The 27,494-nt window shown below is 46.1% G+C and overlaps 1 protein-coding gene across 2 annotated transcripts in view; it reads right to left on the bottom strand.

The window, feature by feature from the left end:
- Nucleotides 1-27,494, bottom strand: part of COBL (cordon-bleu WH2 repeat protein) — a 957,553-nt gene that overhangs the window by 732,932 nt on the left and 197,127 nt on the right. The gene's annotated exons all lie outside the window — the stretch shown is intronic.

Raw genomic sequence — 27,494 nt, 5'->3', positions numbered from 1 at the left:
CCGCAAATATCTGCATGCGTTGTGTATTCCTATCTTTAACATTATCGACGCATGCGTTTTTCTATGTTCGCGTTTTGCCGCGTTTGACGACGCATGCGTCGTCTAGCCGTCTGTGTTTTGGCGCGGAAATGCAACATGTAGTAATTTTTAGAGGCGTCATTTTGCCGCCTGGAAACGTATGCGGCTGATTGCGCAAGGTTTGCGCCCAAAAAACGCATTGTAGTCTATGTAAACGCATGCGTTTTTCAGTACATGCGTTTGCTTGCGTTTGCCGACGCATGTGTCTCAATTGAGAAAAACATGTCTAGACACTGATAAGCCACCCCCCACATACAAGGTGATAAAGGGAGGGTGTGGACAGTTGCAGGTCACTACTCATCAGACTGCCTTGCAGACGAGACGCCCCACAGCCCCTTGGATCAGCAAACAAGCCTCAGAACTATGTGAGTATATCCTATCCAATGCATTTCTTTTCTATAATCTGTGTCTATGTGCCCTAATTTCTGTCATTCCTTTCTTTCTGCACACATCAGAATGTCTTCTTCTTCTGATGAGGAAACGCCTGGGCCTGCACAAGGGGAACATGTCAGCGAAGTGAGTATTCACCTCCTCAGATTGTATTCACTGTCACATCTACACATATGACAATGTATATTTTCCCTTTTTCAGACCACTTCTTCTACAGCGGAAGAGACTGGGCAGGAGACTGGGCAGGAGCAGCGTAGTCACGGCCGGGCAAGACGGCGGCATCGTGTAAGTATAGCTGGCTGAATGTGTATTGTATCCTCACTTTATAATTCTTGAATCTTCATTTCTTTCTACTTCTCTCTTTCTTTCCCTTTTGCTTCAGCACCAGTGTTTTTTTTTACTTCAATATTCATGCCATTCCTCTGATTCTGTTTTCTGTCTTCCGTATGTGAACGCCTCCTATATTAATGTACTTTTTGTTGTTAGGTTCCAGAGGAGGATGAGGACCTAATTGAGAATGAACACCTCATCTCCCTGGTTCACGAGCGAGTCGCATTGTGGGACACCCGGGATCCACTGCACGCCAACAATGTGACGATCCGGAGGCTTTGGAATGAGGTGGCCGCAGCGTTGTGGGATGGCTGGGCCAATGCCCCGGCTCGGGTCCGTTCTGCATTTGGTAAGTATCGCAATGCAGTGTGATGTAGTCAATACCTTGGCCATGCTCACACAACTGTGTATGATGTGAGAAAGTCATTACTTTTTCACAGCACATACAGTTGTGTGACCATGGTCAAAAGACCATTGTCCTAACTATTATGTTTTGTTTTGCCAACAGTGTCAAAAGTGAAAACACGTTGGAGATCGATGAAGGACCGCTTCAACAAGGACCTGCGCCAAGAGAGCCAGCTTCCAAGTGGTTCTGGAGCAAGGATACGAAAATACAAATACCACCGCATCCTTGCGTTTTTGAGACCAGTCCTTGCACGAAGAACGTAAGTATATTGGTTAAAAAAGAAAAAAATAAGTGGTGTATAATGCAATTTTTTGTGGGTCATTATTTCAAATCAGTATTTGTAATCCAAAACCTTGAGTGATTGATAGATGCAGAAGTGGGGTACGTGTTCTTTGAATACTTTCCCTCACATAGTTCCTCTCCAGGTTTTGGCTTACCAATACTGATTTGAAATACTGAGCAAATACTGAGAGTGTGACGGCAGCCTGCACAACAGATCTATACTCAGCAAGTTAGGTGTCAGAAATAATGAATTCAGGATGCCAATGGCTCCTCAATTCATTTTTCCTGACACTTGTCCTGGTGAGTATACAGGTGGCTTGTATGTCCTCTGTCGTCAATTCGTATTTCCCATCAGTATTTGTAAGCCAAAACCTTGAGTGATTGATAGATGCAGCAGTGGGGTACGTGTTCTTTGAATACTTTCCCTCACATAGTTCCTCTCCAGGTTTTGGCTTACCAATACCTTGTATAGAGATATGGCTTGTATTGCCTCCATCGTCTCTTCATAGTTTACATCAGTTTTTTTAATCCCCAAGGAGTGGTCGATGCATGCAGAAGTATAGCATGTTGTTTTATGAAACTTTTATTCCTACTGTTGAACTCCTGGCTTGCAAATTCTGATGTAAAATTCACTACAAATAGTAGTGTGACCTTTCCCTATCTGAATGTGTATCTAACTGTTCAGTTATCTTTTTGTAAATGTTTTGTAATATTTTTTTTTTTCCGCAGCACTTGGAGCTCCACTGTTGGCCCAGGTTCTGGAGCGGTCCTTCATCAGTCAGCCACGGACCCATCCCAGCCATCCTCCAGCGCTGCAGCAAGTGGGCCTGCCACACAACCTGGAGACCAGGAAGCTGGTCCATCAGGTGTTCCCCTTCCCCAGTCCTCTGCCTCTAGCCAATTTTTTATGGGCTCCTCCCGGCAGCGGCAGAGGGCCGCGGACAGGTCACTCATGCCCGAGTTTTTGCAATTGAGCTCGGTCTTCCATGAGGGACTCAAGGCGATGGGTGACCGACTGGATACTGCCATTAGTCATATGAGCACACGTATCCAGGAGGTAACCACAGCCCTTGCCCAAGTGAAAGCCGACCTCCAGAGGCCAGCACATCATTTTTTTAATCAGATAGAACAGGGCATGTCGGAACACCTTAGTCCTGAGCTCCAGATTACTGTTATGCAGGCCTGCAATGCTGCTTACGTGCAGGCTATGCAGCAGAGTCGGTATTTTCAGCAGACAGTGGGGGCATTTCCAACAGTGCCCACACTGTCACGCTTTACATCAATGCCGACATCTGCTGCATACCACTGCACGGCCACCTCCATTCCAAACACTTCCGGACCGTATTATAGCACCACCACCATGCCCAGTGCAGTGGGTCAGCCCACCGCCACCACCATGACAACTGCTGCTCCTGCTTGGGCCTCCTCCACTGCCACCAGCATGCTGCCGCCGCCGGACCCTGCCCTGGCGTTCCCTGGCACCACCACCAGACTGCCGTTGCCGGACCCTGTCCTGGCGTTCCCTGCCACCACGACAAGACTGCCATTGCCGGACCCTGCCCTGGCGTTCCCTGGCACCACCACCAGACTGCCATTGCCGGACCCTGCCCTGGCGTTTCCTGGCACCACCACTACCAGACTGCCGTTGCCGGACCCTGCCCTGGCGTTCCCTGGCACCACCACCAGACTGCCATTGCCGGACCCTGCCCTGGCATTTCCTGGCACCACCACTACCAGACTGCCATTGCCGGACCCTGCCCTGGCGTTTCCTGGCACCACCACCAGACTGCCGTTGCCGGACCCTGCCCTGGCATTCCCTGCCACCACGACAACGTGCCCGCGCAAAACAAGGAAGGGGAAAGGCAAAAAAAAACAAAAAACCATAGCTATCCCTCCCCCCTCACCTCCCAATGTGTCTGTAATGTCTGGTTTGTCTCACCCTTCCAGTGTGTCTCAACCCTCTCATGTGTCTAGCCCTATCCCTGAATATCCTGACCCCAGTAGTTTCATAGCGCCTTCTCCTGCCACCCCTATGTCGGCTACAGTAAGCCAGACCTCACAACTCAACACCCCACAATATCGGCACTCAACCCCAAGCAGGCGCAGTTAAGTTTTTGGTTTGTGTGTGTTTAATAAACCTGTGTTTTGTCCCAATAAGGTTTGGTTAATTGTGTATTTCGCCGCCGTCACCACACAGCATGCGCCAATAACAAATTATGCGTCAAACACTTTTTTGGGGGCCACCTCCAACCTCCAGTACCTACTTAGCAGAACACTGAAGCTTGGTGTGTGTTTGGTTGAGAGATATGAGGTTGCCCCCAAAAATAACACTTGTATTTTCTCCAAAAACAGTTCTTTCTGTTTACTCCGTGACTTTTGGTCGCACACAGAAGACAAAATGGTGGTAATACACAGCACAACTATACTCAACAGGTCGTGTCTTATCAGAAACATTATTTATGACCCCTGACCTGCTGATTTTAGAAATGCATTGTATTACCTCCATTTTATCTTATTGGTACATATACATATATTTCACACAAAGTGAAGGAACAATGTACGTCATACATGGCATATCTATACTCACCCGGACAAGTGTCAGGTAAAATGAATTCAAGAGCAAATAGCATCATGAATTCATTAGTTCAGACACCTGACTTGATGACTATAGATCTCTGGTGTAGGCTGCCGTCACACTGTCAGTATTCGCTCTGTATTTTACAGCACTATTTGTAAGCCTAAACCTGGAGTGGAACTATGTGAGGAAAAGTACATTAAACAGATATGCACCACTAAAAGAATTTAACTACCGCTCCTGGTTTTGGCTTACAAATACTGATGTTAAGTACTGGACAAATACTGCGACAATAACGGACATCGTCTATACAGTCTGCGGCAAATAGCTAATGGTGAACCAAGACAGGACTCAATTACGTCAACAACCTAAGCCCAAAAACCCAAAGTGGTTTGTTAAGGAAATAGATAGGAGACATGGTGAAGAAAGTAAATCACAATTATTTTATTTGAAAAAACATTAACATTCCAAACATAAATTTGCAGACCCGAAACCAGCAGTACATTTTACACCATATTGTCCTGCCATGGCACACGTCCAATGTCAGAATCAAAAAACGCTGCAAATTGGTCCCGCATGTGGCCTACTTCAACTGTTGACCGCAGCGGGTGATGACGGTAATCAGGCAAAGGGTTTGCAACAGGTTCATCAAGTTCTATGGTGGGTCGCTCCTTAGCCAGAATGAAATTGTGGAGAACCACACAGGCTTTAACTACCTCATCCACTGTCTCCATTTTTAGATTTATTGCAGTTGCTAGAATGCGCCATTTGGACACCATAATCCCAAAGGCACACTCTACTGTTCTGCGTGCCCTGGTTAGTCTGTAGTTATAGATCCGTTTTGTGCGGTTCAAATCCCGACTTGAATAGGGCTTCAGGAGATTTTCACTCATCTGAAAGGCCTCATCCCCAACCATTACAAATGGCAGCGGTGGGCCTTGAGTGTAGGGGAGTGGTCGTGGCTGTGGGAAATTAAAATTTTTGCCATAAACACGTCGGCCCATATCAGAGGTTTTAAAAGTCTGTGAATCGTTGCCACGGCCAAAAGCACCAATGTCCACAGCAATGAAGTGACAGTCCGCATCGGCTATTGCCATAAGAACTACTGGTACAGCTACAGCCTGGAACAGACAGGCTGTTTACACAACTCTTAGGGAAATGAATATCAGCCAGCAAAAAGAGTAGGACCCCTAAACTAAAACATAACTTTTACTAATGATAGTTAAAATATTTTGGACAAACACTTAAAACCCAAGAAAATAAATTGTGTGTGCTCACGACGAAAACTGTGCAGATAAAAAACTGGTTGGATCTCACCAATTGTAGATAAGGTGCCACATAGATGAATACAGGTCACCGGGAGGGTCCAGCAGTAGAAAATATGATGGAGCAATGTGTAAAGGGATGGGGAACCTTTGCCTATTCCCCTGTCGTGCCCTGATATTGACTCCCGTCCTTACAAGGACAGGCCCAAATGAGCCCTATACTGGACATCCCCACCAAAATGTGTTAGAATACAGCGCCTCCCGACGCGTTTCTTCTCCACTTGCAGAGATTCATCAGGGGAGTTCATATAAGTCCATGAGCAAAGTCTTTGCTCGGGTGTATAATCTTGAGGGCACCAGCAGTGGCTGTGTGCCTTCCGGTATCAGGAAAATTCCTGTGTGGCCGTCTGCCACCAAAAGGTGAGTCAACCAGCAATCGCCCCCACCACTCGTTTATATACTTAGTGGGCAACACCCAAATACATGCTCCCCCCTTAATTACCTCCCCAATCAGAGCGCTTTCATAACCAGCCGTACGGCATATTCTCAGCCCACCTGGCTCTCAAAGTGAGTCATAGTCCTATGATCTCCTCGCCATGAGCATACCGAAGAACCGGAAGCTCCAGTCCCCCTTCCTCTGCATGTATTACCTTCAATGCAGCGCGCACATCGTTGCGCTCCATGTTCCTGGAACGCACGCCGGCCCCCTCAGATGACGTATCCTCGGCCGTCTGTTGTGAATTTGGATTCTGGGCTCCCCCGGTGGCTACTGGTGGAATTGAACTTGTGACATCATCTTCCCTGTTCACCTGTTCTGATTAGATCTGGGTGTCGCTATATAACCTGGCTTCTCTGTTAGATGCTTGCCGGTCAACAATGTTATCAGAAGCCTCTCTGTGCTTGTTCCTGCTCCCAGACATCTACTAGATAAGTTGGACATTCGTCCATGTTTTGTTTTTGTATTTTGGTTCCAGTTCACAGCTGCAGTTTCGTTACTGTGTCTGGAAAGCTCTTGTTGATCAGGAATTGCCACTCTGGTATTATGAGTTAATGCCAGAGTCCTAAAGTAATTTCTGGATGTGTTTTGTTAGGGTTTTCTACTGACCATGAAAGTATGCTTTCTGTCTTCTGCTATCTAGAAAGCGGACCTCAAATTTGCTAAAACTATTTTCCTGCTGCGTTTGTTGTTTCATCTCATATCACCGCCAATATATGTGGGGGGCCTCTGTCTCCTTTTTGGGCATTTCTCTAGAGGTGAGTCAGGTCTTATATTTCCCTCTGCTAGCATTATTTAGTTCTCCGGCCGGCGCTGGGCATATAGGGATAAAAAGTAGGACATGCTACCTGGCTACTTCTAGATGATGCGGTAGGTTTAGTTCATGGTCAGTATAGTTACATCTTCCAAGAGCTTGTTCCTATAGAGGCTTATGCTAGTTCTCTGGCCATGGAGATCATGACAGTTTGACCGGCCCACTAAAGGGTTAAAATCCTTGGCTGAGAAAGGAGAGAAATAAGAAGTCTGCTGAGAGTTTTTTTTTTTTTTTTTTTTCCTCTGTGCTCTTAATTGGATCACTTGCCAGTCTGTCTATGCTGCAGTCTTTTTTTTTTTCTCTCTCCTTATAATCTTTGAATGGCTTTGTGTTCACCTGTTAATAATGGATCTTCAGAGTGTAACTGCAGGTTTGAATAATCTCACCACGAAAGTACAAAATTTGCAAGATTTTATTATTCATGCTCCGGTATCTGAGCCGAGAATTCCTTTGCCGGAATTCTTCTCAGGGAATAGATCTAGCTTTCAGAATTTTAGAAATAATTGTAAGCTATTTTTGTCCCTGAAATCTCGTTCTGCTGGAGACCCTGCACAGCAGGTTGGGATTGTGATTTCCTTGCTCCGCGGCGACCCTCAAGACTGGGCTTTTGCATTGGCACCAGGGGATCCTGCGTTGCGCAATGTGGATGCGTTTTTTTTGGCCTTGGGCTTGCTGTATGAGGAACCTCATTTGGAACTTCAGGCAGAAAAAACTTTGATGTCCCTATCGCAGGGGCAAGATGAAGCTGAAATTTACTGCCAAAGATTCCGTAAATGGTCTGTGCTTACTCAGTGGAATGAGTGTGCCTTGGCGGCTACTTTCAGAGAGGGTCTCTCTGATGCCATTAAGGATGTTATGGTGGGGTTCCCTGTGCCTGCGGGTCTGAATGAGTCCATGACAATGGCCATTCAGATCGATAGGCGTCTGCGGGAGCGCAAACCAGTGCACCATCTGGCGGTGTCCACTGAGAAGACGCCAGAAAGCATGCAGTGTGATAGAATTCTGTCCAGAAGCGAGCGGCAGATTTTTAGACGGAAAAATGGGTTGTGTTTCTATTGTGGGGATTCTACTCATGTTATATCAGCATGCTCTAAGCGTACTAAAAAGCTTGATAAATCCGTTTCCATTGGCACTTTACAGTCTAAATTTATTTTGTCTGTGACCCTGATTTGCTCTTTGTCATCTATTACTACTGACGCCTATATCGACTCTGGCGCCGCTTTGAGTCTTATGGATTGGTCCTTTGCCAATCGTTGTGGGTATGATTTAGAGCCTTTGGAAACTCTTATTCCTCTGAAGGGGATTGACTCCACCCCATTGGCTAATAATAAACCACAATACTGGACACAAGTGACTATGTGTATTAATCCGGATCACCAGGAGACTATTCGTTTTCTAGTGCTGTATAATCTACATGAGGATTTGGTGCTGGGATTGCCATGGCTGCAGTCTCACAACCCAGTCCTTGACTGGAGAGCTATGTCTGTGTTGAGCTGGGGATGTAAGGGGACTCATGGGGACGTACCTTTGGTGTCCATTTCATCATCTATCCCCTCTGAAATCCCTGAGTTCCTGTCTGACTATCGTGACGTCTTTGAAGAACCCAAGCTTGGTTCACTACCTCCGCACCGTGAGTGCGATTGTGCTATAGATTTAATTCCGGGTAGTAAATACCCAAAGGGTCGTTTATTTAATCTGTCTGTGCCTGAACATACTGCTATGCGAGAATATATAAAGGAGTCCTTGGAAAAGGGACATATTCGTCCATCGTCATCTCCCTTAGGAGCCGGTTTTTTCTTTGTGTCAAAAAAAGACGGCTCTTTGAGACCATGTATTGATTATCGGCTTTTGAATAAAATCACGGTTAAATATCAATACCCATTGCCGTTGCTGACTGATTTGTTTGCTCGCATAAAGGGGGCCAAGTGGTTCTCTAAGATTGATCTCCGTGGGGCGTATAATTTGGTGCGGATCAGGCAGGGGGATGAGTGGAAAACCGCATTTAATACGCCCGAGGGCCACTTTGAGTATTTGGTGATGCCTTTTGGTCTTTCTAATGCCCCTTCAGTCTTCCAGTCCTTTATGCATGATATTTTCCGCGATTTTTTGGATAAATTTATGATAGTGTATCTGGATGATATTCTGATTTTTTCGGATGACTGGGACTCTCATGTCCGGCAAGTTAAGAGGGTTTTTCAGGTTTTGCGGTCTAATTCTCTGTGTGTCAAGGGTTCTAAGTGCGTTTTTGGGGTTCAGAGAATTTCCTTTTTGGGATATATTTTTTCTCCCTCTTCCATTGAGATGGATCCTGTCAAGGTTCAAGCTATTTGTGATTGGACGCAGCCCTCTTCTCTTAAAAGTCTTCAGAAATTTTTGGGCTTTGCCAACTTTTATCGTCGATTTATTTCTGGTTTTTCGGATGTCGTTAAGCCATTGACCGATTTGACTAGACAGGGTGCTGATGTTGCTAATTGGTCCCCTGATGCTGTGGAGGCCTTTCAGGAGCTTAAGCGCTGTTTTTCTTCTGCCCCTGTGTTGCGTCAGCCTGATGTGACTCTTCCTTTTCAGGTTGAGGTCGACGCTTCTGAGATCGGAGCTGGGGCAGTGTTGTCGCAGAAAAGTTCTGACTGCGCCGTGATGAGGCCTTGTGCCTTCTTTTCCCGTAAATTTTCGCCCGCTGAGCGGAATTATGATGTTGGGAATCGGGAGCTTTTGGCCATGAAGTGGGCGTTTGAGGAGTGGCGCCATTGGCTCGAGGGGGCCAGACATCAGGTGGTGGTATTGACTGACCACAAAAATTTGATTTATCTTGAGACCGCCAGGCGCCTGAATCCTAGACAGGCGCGCTGGTCATTATTTTTTTCTCGGTTTAATTTTGTGGTATCGTACCTACCAGGTTCTAAGAATGTTAAGGCGGATGCCCTTTCTAGGAGTTTTGAGCCTGATTCACCTGGCAACTCTGACCCCACAGGTATTCTTAAGGAGGGAGTTATCTTGTCAGCCGTTTCTCCAGACCTGCGGCGGGCCTTGCAGGAGTTTCAGGCGGATAGACCGGATCGTTGTCCGCCTGATAGGCTGTTTGTTCCTGATGATTGGACCAGTAAAGTCATCTCTGAGGTGCATTCTTCTGCGTTGGCAGGTCATCCTGGAATTTTTGGTACCAGGGATTTGGTGGCAAGATCCTTCTGGTGGCCTTCCCTGTCACGAGATGTGCGAGGCTTTGTGCAGTCTTGTGACGTTTGTGCTCGGGCCAAGCCTTGTTGTTCTCGGGCTAGTGGATTATTGTTGCCCTTGCCTATTCCTAAGAGGCCTTGGACACACATCTCGATGGATTTTATTTCAGATCTGCCTGTTTCTCAGAAGATGTCTGTCATCTGGGTGGTGTGTGACCGTTTTTCTAAGATGGTTCATTTGGTTCCCCTGCCCAAATTGCCTTCTTCTTCCGAGTTGGTGCCCCTGTTTTTTCAAAATGTTGTTCGTTTGCATGGTATTCCTGAGAATATCGTTTCTGACAGAGGAACCCAATTTGTGTCTAGATTTTGGCGGGCATTTTGTGCTAGGATGGGCATAGATTTGTCTTTTTCGTCTGCTTTTCACCCTCAGACTAATGGCCAGACCGAGCGGACTAATCAGACCCTGGAGACATATCTGAGGTGTTTTGTGTCTGCTGACCAGGATGATTGGGTTGCTTTTTTGCCATTGGCGGAGTTCGCCCTCAATAATCGGGCCAGCTCTGCCACCTTGGTTTCCCCGTTTTTCTGTAATTCGGGGTTCCATCCTCGATTTTCCTCCGGTCAGATGGAATCCTCGGATTGTCCTGGAGTGGATGCGGTGGTGGAGAGATTGCATCATATCTGGGGGCAGGTGATGGACAATTTAAAGTTGTCCCAGGAGAAGACTCAGCTTTTTGCCAACCGTCACCGTCGTGTTGGTCCTCGGCTTTGTGTTGGAGATTTGGTGTGGTTGTCTTCTCGTTTTGTCCCTATGAGGGTCTCATCTCCTAAGTTTAAGCCTCGGTTCATCGGTCCGTATAAAATATTGGAGATTCTTAACCCTGTTTCCTTCCGTTTGGACCTCCCTGCATCCTTTTCTATTCATAACGTTTTTCATCGGTCGTTATTGCGCAGGTATGAGGCACCGGTTGTGCCTTCCGTTGAGCCTCCTGCTCCGGTGTTGGTTGAGGGTGAGTTGGAGTACGTTGTGGAAAAAATCCTAGACTCCCGTGTTTCCAGACGGAGACTCCAGTATCTGGTCAAGTGGAAGGGATATGGCCAGGAGGATAATTCTTGGGTCACTGCATCTGATGTTCATGCCTCTGATCTGGTTCGTGCCTTTCATAGGGCCCATCCTGATCGCCCTGGTGGTTCTGGTGAGGGTTCGGTGCCCCCTCCTTGAGGGGGGGGTACTGTTGTGAATTTGGATTCTGGGCTCCCCCGGTGGCTACTGGTGGAATTGAACTTGTGACATCATCTTCCCTGTTCACCTGTTCTGATTAGATCTGGGTGTCGCTATATAACCTGGCTTCTCTGTTAGATGCTTGCCGGTCAACAATGTTATCAGAAGCCTCTCTGTGCTTGTTCCTGCTCCCAGACATCTACTAGATAAGTTGGACATTCGTCCATGTTTTGTTTTTGTATTTTGGTTCCAGTTCACAGCTGCAGTTTCGTTACTGTGTCTGGAAAGCTCTTGTTGATCAGGAATTGCCACTCTGGTATTATGAGTTAATGCCAGAGTCCTAAAGTAATTTCTGGATGTGTTTTGTTAGGGTTTTCTACTGACCATGAAAGTATGCTTTCTGTCTTCTGCTATCTAGAAAGCGGACCTCAAATTTGCTAAAACTATTTTCCTGCTGCGTTTGTTGTTTCATCTCATATCACCGCCAATATATGTGGGGGGCCTCTGTCTCCTTTTTGGGCATTTCTCTAGAGGTGAGTCAGGTCTTATATTTCCCTCTGCTAGCATTATTTAGTTCTCCGGCCGGCGCTGGGCATATAGGGATAAAAAGTAGGACATGCTACCTGGCTACTTCTAGATGATGCGGTAGGTTTAGTTCATGGTCAGTATAGTTACATCTTCCAAGAGCTTGTTCCTATAGAGGCTTATGCTAGTTCTCTGGCCATGGAGATCATGACAGCCGTCCCATTACAGAGCGCCGGAAGTGCCAGCGCCATCTTGGATCGGCAACTTCCGGTGTATCGACGCTTGCATGCGTTCCACCAGTGGGACGCACATAGTGACGTCAGGCCTGCGCGTCCCAATAACCCCTTCTTCATCACTGCACAACTAAGACCATGCCTAATATCAGTATTTTTTTGCAGATTGATGTTTCCCCACAACCTCCGTCATATAGGACATAATACCCAATAAGTGTAATCCGTATTTGATACAAATTCAAATCTTACTAAACCGGAGGTGTATACAACTATTAGTAGTTATCTATATTGGGTCCATATTGTTGATTTTATAGACCAACGATGCACATACAAATAATATATATATATGCCAATAGTATACAGAAGAAAAGGGGGAACGGAGTAAGGAGGCCTGATAAAGCAGGAGGGGGGGGGGGGGGAGGGGATGGGGGGAGGAGGAATAGATAAAAAGGGGGGGAGGATTGGGTGGTTGTATGTGTGAGTACAATTAATATCCAGTACCAATGACTGGCCATATAAGAAAAATAAAGTTTGTCACAAATAAGGAAATCTGTCCCCGATCCCTGGAAAACGGTCACACAATCGTTAATACGACTTGTGACCCAACAATACCAGATACTTTCCAATCAAGGGACAAAAAACCAGGGAACAGGATAGTGATCATGCCCCACAAATAGTGTAGAGGTTTTGTTTATAACGGCTGTCTCGAGGGACAGGTCCAGACACACTATGTACCCACCTTCAAAGGGTACAGACATATTTATAATGACTTATATAATCAGAGGGGGAGGGGGCATCGGGGCAGTACGGCTCATATATAGGGATATCCTGTAGTATCGAAAGATACAACTATAGGGCCTACAGAAAGCACCCGAAGTTCAGCTGCTCGTTAAGCCCAAATGGATGACAAGTATCCAGGCGAAAAATCCATCTCGCCTCCCTTTGTAATAGGATCTTATCGAAGTCACCTCCCCTGGGTGGTGGAGAGACCTTGTCAATCCCCATAAAGGCAATGACTTTCACATCTCCCCCATGTTCAATATTCACATGTCTGGCAATGGGGGTGTCCCTCTGGTTACGGATATCCCCCAGATGTTCCCCTACCCGTCTCCTAAGTTCCCGGGTAGTTTTGCCAATATAGGAGATACCGCACGTACACAGTGCCCGATATATCACCCCTTTGGACTTGCAATTAATAAATTGCTTGATAGTGTATGTTTTTTGTGTGCGGGCATCCTGAAATTCTTTGGCCACCCGTATAGACTCACAAGCAACACAACCTCCACACCTATAGCAGCCCCAAGGTCTTTTTGGCAGCCATGTAGATTGAACCGGTGTGGTAAGGTGACTATGGACCAATCGATCCCCTAGTGTTCTGCATTTTCTATACGTGACCTGAGGTACTCTGCCCACTACTTCTTTAAGGTCCTCATCCATCGCCAGAATGCTCCAATATTTATTCAAAACCGCTCTCACTTGTGGAGCGCCATTATCATATGCACAGATCATTCTGATGTTTTTGGAGTCGTTGTTCTCCCTCTCCCGTGGTGTCAACAATTCACTTCTAACCCGAACTCTGGCACATTGATATGCCTCCCTCAGCACCCGGTCAGGGTACCCCCTCTCCAAGAACCTGGATCTAAGATCTCTAGCTTTAACCCTGAAATCAGTCTCATCAGAACAATTCCTTCTCAGGCGAAGATATTGGCCCTTCGGTATACCTTTTTTGAGGGAATATGGATGATTACTGTCCCACCTCAATACCGAATTCGTGGAGGTCGGTTTCCTAAAAATTGTAGTGTCAAGACCATCCCCATCATTTTTGGAAATCAGGATGTCAAGGAACGGGAGACTTCTCTCCTCCAGTTCATATGTAAACCTTAGGCCTAAATTGTTCACATTCAATGATGAAATGAATTCCTGAAAGATTTCTCTGGTGCCCTTCCATAACACAAAGACATCGTCTATATAACGGACCCAGAGGTCAATATAGACGGTAAAGCGTTCATTTAGGTCCGTAAATACGGTAGTGTCCTCCCACCAGCCCAGGAACAGGTTGGCGTAACTGGGTGCGCAAGGGCTACCCATAGCCGTGCCCCTGAGCTGGTGGAGGACATCCCCGTCAAAGAGGAAGTAATTGTTATTGAGAACATATTCAAGAAGGGAAAGCACAAACTCATTATGAGAAACAAACTGTTGTCCCCTAGTACTGAGAAAGTATCGTACCCCCCGCATCCCACAATCGTGTGGGATCGAGGAGTACAGTGACTCCACGTCAATACTTGCCAGAAATGACCCAGGTTCGATAGAGATCCCTTCCAACCTACGTAGTAGGTCCATAGTATCCCTGATATACGAAGGGAGGGTTGTCACGAAAGGTCTTAAAATTTCATCAATATAGATGCCTATATTCTGGCAAATACTGCCTATCCCGGACACAATCGGTCTCCCTTTCAAGGGTACCGTGCCCTTGTGGACCTTTGGGAGGGCGTAAAACGTAGCCGTGACCGGGTGCTGAGGGAGGAGGAATTGATGTTCTTCCTGGCTTATAAGGTCCTCAATTTTAGCCTCTAGTAGAATGTTTTCAAGGTCCCTCATACATTTGGCTGTTGGATTCTGCTTTACCCGGGCATAGGTGGTACGATCATTCAAAAGAGCAAGGCACATACCCTTATATTGTTCCACATCCAGAGCTACCACATTGCCCCCTTTATCAGAGGGCTTAAAGATGACAGTGTTATCTGTCTCTAGATTGTGGAGTGCTGTAATTTGTGCTTTACTCAGGTTGTGTCTTGCTCCGCCACAAGCCAACTGTTTAATTTCCTTGGTGGCCAGATTGAGGAATACGTCAATGGCTGACACATCTGCCCCCACCGGTGCCATCCTCTTACTTGGATTCCTCAGTTGTGTAAATGGGCCCAATCCTCTAGATGTCTGAGGCAATGATTCAAGACCTGCTAACAACTGAACATCTTGTAACATATCAGGGGGAATCCCCAAATCCGCTGCCAATTTTTTGTCCTTCTGTTTAAAAAGTTTATGCCACCTCAACCTCCTAACAAACAGATGCAGATCTTTCACCATATCGAACAAAGCAAAATCGGTAGTCGGAATAAACGAAAGACCTTTTGATAAGACTGACATTTCTACACTATCAAAGCTCCTACTCGATAGATTAATAATTTGAGGTGTTAGTCCCTGCTGTATGTGTTGTGACTCCTTAATTGGTAGGGGCGGTCTAAAAAACCAGACCTAGGTGTACCTGAATGATACCTTCCTCCTCTCTGATACCCCCTGTTCCTACCTCGTTGCCGTCCCCTAGATGGTCCGCCCCTGCCCTCAATGTCAGACACGTCAGTGTCTGTGGAAGAAAAATCTGTTTCCCTCTCACCCCTCTCCTGACGTTCGCTCACCACCTGGTATATTTTATTGTCTTTAAAGTCTTGTAAATCTCTAAGGTATTGTTTATGTTTCCTTTCCTTGAGATTATATTGAAACTTTTCAATAGTGTTCTGTAGCTGACTCTCTTTTGTAGAGAAGTCACTTTCTGCACTGAACTTCTTAGTGATCTCAATTTGTTCTTGTAATTTAAGATTTAATCTTTCTAAATTAGTTTTTTCTTCCTTCACCAATAATTGCATGAGCCTGAGGGAACTGGAAGTGGCCTCTTTTTCCCACAGACTCATAAGCTGTGGTGTTCTACACCGCAAGGCTGGTAATAATGAGATACGAAGCCCCCTAGGAACAATATTGTTAGCTATATAGTTCTCAAGGCTTTGCAACTCCCACCACGAAACTATCTGTTCTTTATAGGTTCTGGTGAGATCTTTAAAGACAGTACCATAAGTGGGTGTGTATTTCTTTTGAGCGAATGTTTTTTCAGAGAAGATGTCCTTGGCTTCTGTCAGCCATAAATTAGTGTCAGGCCCTGCCGCCAAAAAGCCAGCCATCACAAAACCAAATAAATATTGGTACAGCTACAGCCTGGAACAGACAGGCTGTTTACACAACTCTTAGGGAAATGAATATCAGCCAGCAAAAAGAGTAGGACCCCTAAACTAAAACATAACTTTTACTAATGATAGTTAAAATATTTTGGACAAACACTTAAAACCCAAGAAAATAAATTGTGTGTGCTCACGACGAAAACTGTGCAGATAAAAAACTGGTTGGATCTCACCAATTGTAGATAAGGTGCCACATAGATGAATACAGGTCACCGGGAGGGTCCAGCAGTAGAAAATATGATGGAGCAATGTGTAAAGGGATGGGGAACCTTTGCCTATTCCCCTGTCGTGCCCTGATATTGACTCCCGTCCTTACAAGGACAGGCCCAAATGAGCCCTATACTGGACATCCCCCACCAAAATGTGTTAGAATACAGCGCCTCCCGACGCGTTTCTTCTCCACTTGCAGAGATTCATCAGGGGAGTTCATATAAGTCCATGAGCAAAGTCTTTGCTCGGGTGTATAATCTTGAGGGCACCAGCAGTGGCTGTGTGCCTTCCGGTATCAGGAAAATTCCTGTGTGGCCGTCTGCCACCAAAAGGTGAGTCAACCAGCAATCGCCCCCACCACTCGTTTATATACTTAGTGGGCAACACCCAAATACATGCTCCCCCCTTAATTACCTCCCCAATCAGAGCGCTTTCATAACCAGCCGTACGGCATATTCTCAGCCCACCTGGCTCTCAAAGTGAGTCATAGTCCTATGATCTCCTCGCCATGAGCATACCGAAGAACCGGAAGCTCCAGTCCCCCTTCCTCTGCATGTATTACCTTCAATGCAGCGCGCACATCGTTGCGCTCCATGTTCCTGGAACGCACGCCGGCCCCCTCAGATGACGTATCCTCGGCCGTCCCATTACAGAGCGCCGGAAGTGCCAGCGCCATCTTGGATCGGCAACTTCCGGTGTATCGACGCTTGCATGCGTTCCACCAGTGGGACGCACATAGTGACGTCAGGCCTGCGCGTCCCAATAACCCCTTCTTCATCACTGCACAACTAAGACCATGCCTAATATCAGTATTTTTTTGCAGATTGATGTTTCCCCACAACCTCCGTCATATAGGACATAATACCCAATAAGTGTAATCCGTATTTGATACAAATTCAAATCTTACTAAACCGGAGGTGTATACAACTATTAGTAGTTATCTATATTGGGTCCATATTGTTGATTTTATAGACCAACGATGCACATACAAATAATATATATATATGCCAATAGTATACAGAAGAAAAGGGGGAACGGAGTAAGGAGGCCTGATAAAGCAGGAGGGGGGGGGGGGAGGGGATGGGGGGAGGAGGAATAGATAAAAAGGGGGGGAGGATTGGGTGGTTGTATGTGTGAGTACAATTAATATCCAGTACCAATGACTGGCCATATAAGAAAAATAAAGTTTGTCACAAATAAGGAAATCTGTCCCCGATCCCTGGAAAACGGTCACACAATCGTTAATACGACTTGTGACCCAACAATACCAGATACTTTCCAATCAAGGGACAAAAAACCAGGGAACAGGATAGTGATCATGCCCCACAAATAGTGTAGAGGTTTTGTTTATAACGGCTGTCTCGAGGGACAGGTCCAGACACACTATGTACCCACCTTCAAAGGGTACAGACATATTTATAATGACTTATATAATCAGAGGGGGAGGGGGCATCGGGGCAGTACGGCTCATATATAGGGATATCCTGTAGTATCGAAAGATACAACTATAGGGCCTACAGAAAGCACCCGAAGTTCAGCTGCTCGTTAAGCCCAAATGGATGACAAGTATCCAGGCGAAAAATCCATCTCGCCTCCCTTTGTAATAGGATCTTATCGAAGTCACCTCCCCTGGGTGGTGGAGAGACCTTGTCAATCCCCATAAAGGCAATGACTTTCACATCTCCCCCATGTTCAATATTCACATGTCTGGCAATGGGGGTGTCCCTCTGGTTACGGATATCCCCCAGATGTTCCCCTACCCGTCTCCTAAGTTCCCGGGTAGTTTTGCCAATATAGGAGATACCGCACGTACACAGTGCCCGATATATCACCCCTTTGGACTTGCAATTAATAAATTGCTTGATAGTGTATGTTTTTTGTGTGCGGGCATCCTGAAATTCTTTGGCCACCCGTATAGACTCACAAGCAACACAACCTCCACACCTATAGCAGCCCCAAGGTCTTTTTGGCAGCCATGTAGATTGAACCGGTGTGGTAAGGTGACTATGGACCAATCGATCCCCTAGTGTTCTGCATTTTCTATACGTGACCTGAGGTACTCTGCCCACTACTTCTTTAAGGTCCTCATCCATCGCCAGAATGCTCCAATATTTATTCAAAACCGCTCTCACTTGTGGAGCGCCATTATCATATGCACAGATCATTCTGATGTTTTTGGAGTCGTTGTTCTCCCTGTTGTGAATTTGGATTCTGGGCTCCCCCGGTGGCCGCTTGTGGAATTGGACTTGTCATCCTCCTTCCTGTTTCACCTGGTTCCATCAGTAGTGGGTGTCGCTATATAAGCTCATTTCTCTGGTGGTTTCTTGCCGGTCAACAATGTTATCTGATGCCTCTCAGTGCTTGTTCCTGCTTCTAGACAACTACTAGATAAGTTGGACTTTTGTCCATGTTTTGTTTTGCCTATTTGTTCCAGTTCACAGCTGAAGTTTTGTTACTGTGTCTGGAAAGCTCTCGTTGATCAGGGATTGCTACTCTGGCGTTATGAGTTAATGCCAGAGTTTAAGGTAATCTCTGGATGGTGTTTTGTTAGTGTTTTTCTGCTGACCATGAAAGTATACTTTCTGTCTTCTGCTATCTAGTAAGCGGACCTCAAATTTGCTAAGACTATTTTCCTGCTGCGTTTGTTGTTTCATCTGAACTCACCGTCATTATATGTGGGGGGCTACTGTCTTCTTTGGAATATTTCTCTAGAGGTGAGCCAGGTCTTATATTTCCCTCTGCTAGCTATTTAGGTCTTAGGCCAGAGCTGGGCATCTAGCGATAAATAGGAAATGCTACCTGGCTATTTCTAGTTGCGCGGCAGGCTTAGTTCATGGTCAGTATAGTTCCATCTTCCGAGAGCTTGTCCCTCTATAGGCTTGCTATGATCTCTGCCTGCAGAGATCATGACAGTTTGACCGGCCTATAAAGTGTTAAAGACCCAGGTTGAGAAAGGAGAGTTATAAGAAGTCTGCTGGAATTTTTTTTTTTTTTTTTTTCCTCCAGTCTGCCTTGCTGCAGTTTTTTTTCTCTCTCTCCTCCTAATCTCTGTATGGCTCTGTGTGCACCTGACAATAATGGATCTCCAGAGTGTAACTGCGGGTTTGAATAATCTCATCACGAAAGTACAAAATTTACAAGATTTTGTGGTACATGCTCCGGTATCTGAGCCGAGAATTCCTTTGCCGGAGTTCTTCACAGGGAATAGAGCTAGCTTCCAGAATTTCCGAAATAATTGTAAGCTTTATTTGTCCCTGAAGTCTCGTTCAGCTGGAGACCCTGCTCAGCAGGTTAGGATTGTGATTTCCTTGCTCAGGGGTGACCCTCAAGATTGGGCCTTCTCATTGCCAGCAGGGGATCCTGCGTTACGCGATGTGGATGCGTTTTTTCTGGCCTTGGGCTTGCTTTATGAGGAACCTCATTTGGAACTTCAGGCAGAAAAAACTTTGATGGCACTATCTCAGGGGCAAGACGAAGCTGAAGTTTTCTGCCAAAAATTCCGTAAATGGTCTGTGCTTACTCAGTGGAATGAGTGCGCCTTGGCGGCAACTTTCAGAGAAGGTCTCTCTGATGCCGTTAAGGATGTTATGGTGGGGTTCCCTGTGCCTGCAGGTCTGAATGAGTCCATGACAATGGCTATTCAGATTGATAGGCGTCTGCGGGAGCGCAAACCGGTGCACCATCTGGCGGTGTCTATGGAAAAGACGCCAGAAAGTATGCAGTGTGATAGAATTCTGTCCAGGAGCGAGCGACAGAATTTTAGACGGAAGAATGGATTGTGTTTCTATTGTGGGGATTCTACTCATGTTATATCAGCATGCTCTAGGCGTACAAAGAAGCTTGATAAGTCTGTTTCCATTGGCACCATTCAGTCTAAGTTTATTTTGTCTGTAACCCTGATTTGCTCTTTGTCATCCATTGCCACGGACGCCTATGTTGACTCTGGCGCCGCTCTGAGTCTTATGGATTGGTCCTTTGCCAATCGTTGTGGTTTTGATTTAGAGCCTTTGGAGACTCTTATTCCTCTGAAGGGGATTGACTCCACCCCATTGGCTAATAATAAACCACAATACTGGACACAAGTTACCATGCGTATCTATCCGGATCACCTGGAGATTATTCGTTTCCTGGTACTGTATAATTTACATGACGATTTGGTACTGGGATTGCCATGGTTGCAGTCTCACAACCCAGTCTTGGACTGGAGAGCAATGTCTGTGTTGAGCTGGGGATGTAAGGGTATTCATGGGGACTTACCTTTGGTTTCTATTTCGTCGTCCATTCCCTCTGAAGTCCCTGAGTTCCTCTCTGATTATCAAGACGTCTTTGACGAACCCAAGCTTGGGTCGTTACCTCCGCACCGTGAGTGTGATTGTGCCATAGATTTGATACCGGGTTGTAAATATCCAAAGGGTCGTTTGTTTAATCTGTCTGTGCCGGAACATGCTGCTATGCGGGAATATATAAAGGAGTCTTTGGAAAAGGGACATATTCGTCCATCTTCTTCTCCCTTGGGAGCTGGGTTTTTCTTTGTCTCAAAAAAAAGACGGCTCTTTGAGACCATGTATTGATTATCGGCTTCTGAATAAGATCACTGTTAAGTATCAATACCCATTGCCATTGCTTACTGATTTGTTTGCTCGTATAGAAGGTGCTAAGTGGTTCTCTAAAATTGATCTTCGTGGGGCGTATAATTTGGTGCGGATCAGGCAGGGGGATGAGTGGAAGACCGCATTTAATACGCCCGAGGGCCACTTTGAGTATTTGGTCATGCCTTTTGGTCTTTCTAATGCCCCTTCAGTTTTCCAGTCTTTTATGCATGATATTTTCCGCGATTTTCTGGATAAATTTATGATAATATATCTGGATGATATTCTGATTTTTTCTGATGACTGGGACTCTCATGTCCAGCAGGTCAGGAGAGTTTTTCAGGTTCTGCGGTCTAATTCTTTATGTGTGAAGGGGTCTAAGTGCGATTTTGGGGTCCAGAAAATTTCCTTTTTGGGGTATATTTTTTCTCCCTCTTCCATTGAGATGGATCCCGTCAAGGTGCAAGCTATTTGTGACTGGACTCAGCCCTCCTCTCTTAAGGGTCTTCAGAGATTTTTGGGCTTTGCCAACTTTTACCGCCGATTTATTGCTGGTTTTTCGGATGTCGTTAAACCACTGACTGATTTGACCAGACAAGGCGCTGATGTTGCTAATTGGTCCCCTCATGCTGTAGAGGCCTTTCAGGAGCTTAAGCGCCGTTTTGCCTCTGCCCCTGTGTTGCGTCAGCCTGATGTGAATCTGCCTTTTCAGGTTGAGGTTGACGCTTCGGAGATCGGAGCTGGGGCAGTGTTGTCGCAGAAAGGTTCCGACTGCTCCGTCATTAGGCCTTGTGCCTTCTTTTCTCGCAAATTTTCGCCCGCAGAGCGGAATTATGATGTTGGGAATCGGGAGCTTTTGGCCATGAAGTGGGCGTTTGAGGAGTGGCGCCATTGGCTCGAGGGGGCTAGGCATCAGGTGGTGGTATTGACTGACCACAAAAATTTGATTTATCTTGAGACTGCCAGACGCCTGAATCCTAGACAGGCGCGCTGGTCTTTATTTTTTTCTCGCTTTAATTTTGTGGTGTCATACCTACCGGGTTCTAAGAATGTTAAGGCAGATGCCCTTTCTAGGAGTTTTGACCCGGACTCTCCTGGTAATTCTGAACCCACAGGTATCCTTAGGGAGGGAGTAATTTTGTCGGCCGTTTCTCCTGATCTGCGGCGGTCCTTGCAAGAGTTTCAGGCGGATAGACCGGATCGTTGTCCGCCTGATAGACTGTTTGTTCCGGATGATTGGACCAGCAGAGTCATCTCTGAGGTACATTCTTCTGCATTGGCAGGTCATCCCGGAATTTTTGGTACCAGGGATTTGGTGGCAAGATCCTTCTGGTGGCCTTCCCTGTCACGAGATGTGCGAGTCTTTGTGCAGTCATGTGACGTTTGTGCTCGGGCCAAGTCTTGTAGTTCTCGGGCTAGCGGACTGCTGTTGCCCTTGCCTATTCCTAAGAGGCCTTGGACACACATCTCGATGGATTTTATTTCAGATCTGCCTGTTTCCCAGAAGATGTCTGTCATCTGGGTGGTCTGTGACCGTTTCTCTAAAATGGTCCATTTGGTTCCTCTGCCCAAGTTGCCTTCTTCTTCTGAGTTGGTTCCTCTGTTTTTTCAGAATGTTGTCCGATTGCACGGTATTCCTGAGAATATTGTTTCTGACAGAGGTACCCAATTTGTGTCTAGATTTTGGCGGGCATTCTGTGCTAGGATGGGCATAGATTTGTCTTTTTCATCTGCTTTTCACCCTCAGACTAATGGCCAGACCGAGCGGACTAATCAGACCCTTGAGACATATCTGAGGTGTTTTGTCTCTGCTGACCAGGATGATTGGGTTGCTTTTTTGCCATTGGCAGAGTTCGCCCTCAATAATCGGGCCAGCTCTTCCACCTTGGTGTCCCCGTTTTTCTGTAATTCGGGGTTTCACCCTCGATTTTCCTCCGGTCAGGTGGAATCCTCGGATTGTCCTGGAGTGGATACGGTGGTGGAGAGATTGCATCACATCTGGGGGCAGGTTATGGACAATTTGAAGTTGTCCCAGGAGAAGACTCAGCGTTTTGCCAACCGTCATCGTCGTGTTGGTTCTCGGCTTTGTGTTGGAGATTTGGTGTGGTTGTCTTCTCGTTTTGTCCCTATGAGGGTCTCTTCTCCTAAGTTTAAACCTCGGTTCATCGGCCCTTATAGAATATTGGAGATTCTTAATCCTGTTTCTTTCCGTTTGGACCTCCCTGCGTCCTTTTCCATTCATAACGTTTTTCATCGGTCGTTATTGCGCAGGTATGAGGTACCTGTTGTACCTTCAGTTGAGCCTCCTGCTCCGGTGTTGGTTGAGGGTGAGTTGGAGTACGTTGTGGAGAAAATTTTGGACTCTCGTGTTTCCAGACGGAGACTCCAGTATCTGGTCAACTGGAAGAGTTACGGCCAGGAGGATAATTCTTGGGTCAATGCATCTGATGTTCATGCTTCTGATCTTGTTCGTGCCTTCCATAGGGCTCATCCTGGTCGCCCTGGTGGATCTGGTGAGGGTTCGGTGCCCCCTCCTTGAGGGGGGGGTACTGTTGTGAATTTGGATTCTGGGCTCCCCCGGTGGCCGCTTGTGGAATTGGACTTGTCATCCTCCTTCCTGTTTCACCTGGTTCCATCAGTAGTGGGTGTCGCTATATAAGCTCATTTCTCTGGTGGTTTCTTGCCGGTCAACAATGTTATCTGATGCCTCTCAGTGCTTGTTCCTGCTTCTAGACAACTACTAGATAAGTTGGACTTTTGTCCATGTTTTGTTTTGCCTATTTGTTCCAGTTCACAGCTGAAGTTTTGTTACTGTGTCTGGAAAGCTCTCGTTGATCAGGGATTGCTACTCTGGCGTTATGAGTTAATGCCAGAGTTTAAGGTAATCTCTGGATGGTGTTTTGTTAGTGTTTTTCTGCTGACCATGAAAGTATACTTTCTGTCTTCTGCTATCTAGTAAGCGGACCTCAAATTTGCTAAGACTATTTTCCTGCTGCGTTTGTTGTTTCATCTGAACTCACCGTCATTATATGTGGGGGGCTACTGTCTTCTTTGGAATATTTCTCTAGAGGTGAGCCAGGTCTTATATTTCCCTCTGCTAGCTATTTAGGTCTTAGGCCAGAGCTGGGCATCTAGCGATAAATAGGAAATGCTACCTGGCTATTTCTAGTTGCGCGGCAGGCTTAGTTCATGGTCAGTATAGTTCCATCTTCCGAGAGCTTGTCCCTCTATAGGCTTGCTATGATCTCTGCCTGCAGAGATCATGACATCTCCCTCTCCCGTGGTGTCAACAATTCACTTCTAACCCGAACTCTGGCACATTGATATGCCTCCCTCAGCACCCGGTCAGGGTACCCCCTCTCCAAGAACCTGGATCTAAGATCTCTAGCTTTAACCCTGAAATCAGTCTCATCAGAACAATTCCTTCTCAGGCGAAGATATTGGCCCTTCGGTATACCTTTTTTGAGGGAATATGGATGATTACTGTCCCACCTCAATACCGAATTCGTGGAGGTCGGTTTCCTAAAAATTGTAGTGTCAAGACCATCCCCATCATTTTTGGAAATCAGGATGTCAAGGAACGGGAGACTTCTCTCCTCCAGTTCATATGTAAACCTTAGGCCTAAATTGTTCACATTCAATGATGAAATGAATTCCTGAAAGATTTCTCTGGTGCCCTTCCATAACACAAAGACATCGTCTATATAACGGACCCAGAGGTCAATATAGACGGTAAAGCGTTCATTTAGTTCCGTAAATACGGTAGTGTCCTCCCACCAGCCCAGGAACAGGTTGGCGTAACTGGGTGCGCAAGGGCTACCCATAGCCGTGCCCCTGAGCTGGTGGAGGACATCCCCGTCAAAGAGGAAGTAATTGTTATTGAGAACATATTCAAGAAGGGAAAGCACAAACTCATTATGAGAAACAAACTGTTGTCCCCTAGTACTGAGAAAGTATCGTACCCCCCGCATCCCACAATCGTGTGGGATCGAGGAGTACAGTGACTCCACGTCAATACTTGCCAGAAATGACCCAGGTTCGATAGAGATCCCTTCCAACCTACGTAGTAGGTCCATAGTATCCCTGATATACGAAGGGAGGGTTGTCACGAAAGGTCTTAAAATTTCATCAATATAGATGCCTATATTCTGGCAAATACTGCCTATCCCGGACACAATCGGTCTCCCTTTCAAGGGTACCGTGCCCTTGTGGACCTTTGGGAGGGCGTAAAACGTAGCCGTGACCGGGTGCTGAGGGAGGAGGAATTGATGTTCTTCCTGGCTTATAAGGTCCTCAATTTTAGCCTCTTGTTCCAGGCTGTAGCTGTACCAATATTTATTTGGTTTTGTGATGGCTGGCTTTTTGGCGGCAGGGCCTGACACTAATTTATGGCTGACAGAAGCCAAGGACATCTTCTCTGAAAAAACATTCGCTCAAAAGAAATACACACCCACTTATGGTACTGTCTTTAAAGATCTCACCAGAACCTATAAAGAACAGATAGTTTCGTGGTGGGAGTTGCAAAGCCTTGAGAACTATATAGCTAACAATATTGTTCCTAGGGGGCTTCGTATCTCATTATTACCAGCCTTGCGGTGTAGAACACCACAGCTTATGAGTCTGTGGGAAAAAGAGGCCACTTCCAGTTCCCTCAGGCTCATGCAATTATTGGTGAAGGAAGAAAAAACTAATTTAGAAAGATTAAATCTTAAATTACAAGAACAAATTGAGATCACTAAGAAGTTCAGTGCAGAAAGTGACTTCTCTACAAAAGAGAGTCAGCTACAGAACACTATTGAAAAGTTTCAATATAATCTCAAGGAAAGGAAACATAAACAATACCTTAGAGATTTACAAGACTTTAAAGACAATAAAATATACCAGGTGGTGAGCGAACGTCAGGAGAGGGGTGAGAGGGAAACAGATTTTTCTTCCACAGACACTGACGTGTCTGACATTGAGGGCAGGGGCGGACCATCTAGGGGACGGCAACGAGGTAGGAACAGGGGGTATCAGAGAGGAGGAAGGTATCATTCAGGTACACCTAGGTCTGGTTTTTTAGACCGCCCCTACCAATTAAGGAGTCACAACACATACAGCAGGGACTAACACCTCAAATTATTAATCTATCGAGTAGGAGCTTTGATAGTGTAGAAATGTCAGTCTTATCAAAAGGTCTTTCGTTTATTCCGACTACCGATTTTGCTTTGTTCGATATGGTGAAAGATCTGCATCTGTTTGTTAGGAGGTTGAGGTGGCATAAACTTTTTAAACAGAAGGACAAAAAATTGGCAGCGGATTTGGGGATTCCCCCTGATATGTTACAAGATGTTCAGTTGTTAGCAGGTCTTGAATCATTGCCTCAGACATCTAGAGGATTGGGCCCATTTACACAACTGAGGAATCCAAGTAAGAGGATGGCACCGGTGGGGGCAGATGTGTCAGCCATTGACGTATTCCTCAATCTGGCCACCAAGGAAATTAAACAGTTGGCTTGTGGCGGAGCAAGACACAACCTGAGTAAAGCACAAATTACAGCACTCCACAATCTAGAGACAGATAACACTGTCATCTTTAAGCCCTCTGATAAAGGGGGCAATGTGGTAGCTCTGGATGTGGAACAATATAAGGGTATGTGCCTTGCTCTTTTGAATGATCGTACCACCTATGCCCGGGTAAAGCAGAATCCAACAGCCAAATGTATGAGGGACCTTGAAAACATTCTACTAGAGGCTAAAATTGAGGACCTTATAAGCCAGGAAGAACATCAATTCCTCCTCCCTCAGCACCCGGTCACGGCTACGTTTTACGCCCTCCCAAAGGTCCACAAGGGCACGGTACCCTTGAAAGGGAGACCGATTGTGTCCGGGATAGGCAGTATTTGCCAGAATATAGGCATCTATATTGATGAAATTTTAAGACCTTTCGTGACAACCCTCCCTTCGTATATCAGGGATACTATGGACCTACTACGTAGGTTGGAAGGGATCTCTATCGAACCTGGGTCATTTCTGGCAAGTATTGACGTGGAGTCACTGTACTCCTCGATCCCACACGATTGTGGGATGCGGGGGGTACGATACTTTCTCAGTACTAGGGGACAACAGTTTGTTTCTCATAATGAGTTTGTGCTTTCCCTTCTTGAATATGTTCTCAATAACAATTACTTCCTCTTTGACGGGGATGTCCTCCACCAGCTCAGGGGCACGGCTATGGGTAGCCCTTGCGCACCCAGTTACGCCAACCTGTTCCTGGGCTGGTGGGAGGACACTACCGTATTTACGGAACTAAATGAACGCTTTACCGTCTATATTGACCTCTGGGTCCGTTATATAGACGATGTCTTTGTGTTATGGAAGGGCACCAGAGAAATCTTTCAGGAATTCATTTCATCATTGAATGTGAACAATTTAGGCCTAAGGTTTACATATGAACTGGAGGAGAGAAGTCTCCCGTTCCTTGACATCCTGATTTCCAAAAATGATGGGGATGGTCTTGACACTACAATTTTTAGGAAACCGACCTCCACGAATTCGGTATTGAGGTGGGACAGTAATCATCCATATTCCCTCAAAAAAGGTATACCGAAGGGCCAATATCTTCGCCTGAGAAGGAATTGTTCTGATGAGACTGATTTCAGGGTTAAAGCTAGAGATCTTAGATCCAGGTTCTTGGAGAGGGGGTACCCTGACCGGGTGCTGAGGGAGGCATATCAATGTGCCAGAGTTCGGGTTAGAAGTGAATTGTTGACACCACGGGAGAGGGAGAACAACGACTCCAAAAACATCAGAATGATCTGTGCATATGATAATGGCGCTCCACAAGTGAGAGCGGTTTTGAATAAATATTGGAGCATTCTGGCGATGGATGAGGACCTTAAAGAAGTAGTGGGCAGAGTA

This window comes from Ranitomeya variabilis, chromosome 6, assembly GCF_051348905.1.
Source record: "Ranitomeya variabilis isolate aRanVar5 chromosome 6, aRanVar5.hap1, whole genome shotgun sequence".
Classification (NCBI taxonomy): Eukaryota; Metazoa; Chordata; class Amphibia; order Anura; family Dendrobatidae; genus Ranitomeya; species Ranitomeya variabilis.
Note: the sequence above shows the minus strand (reverse complement) of the source record. Positions and strands in the feature narration are given on the sequence as shown.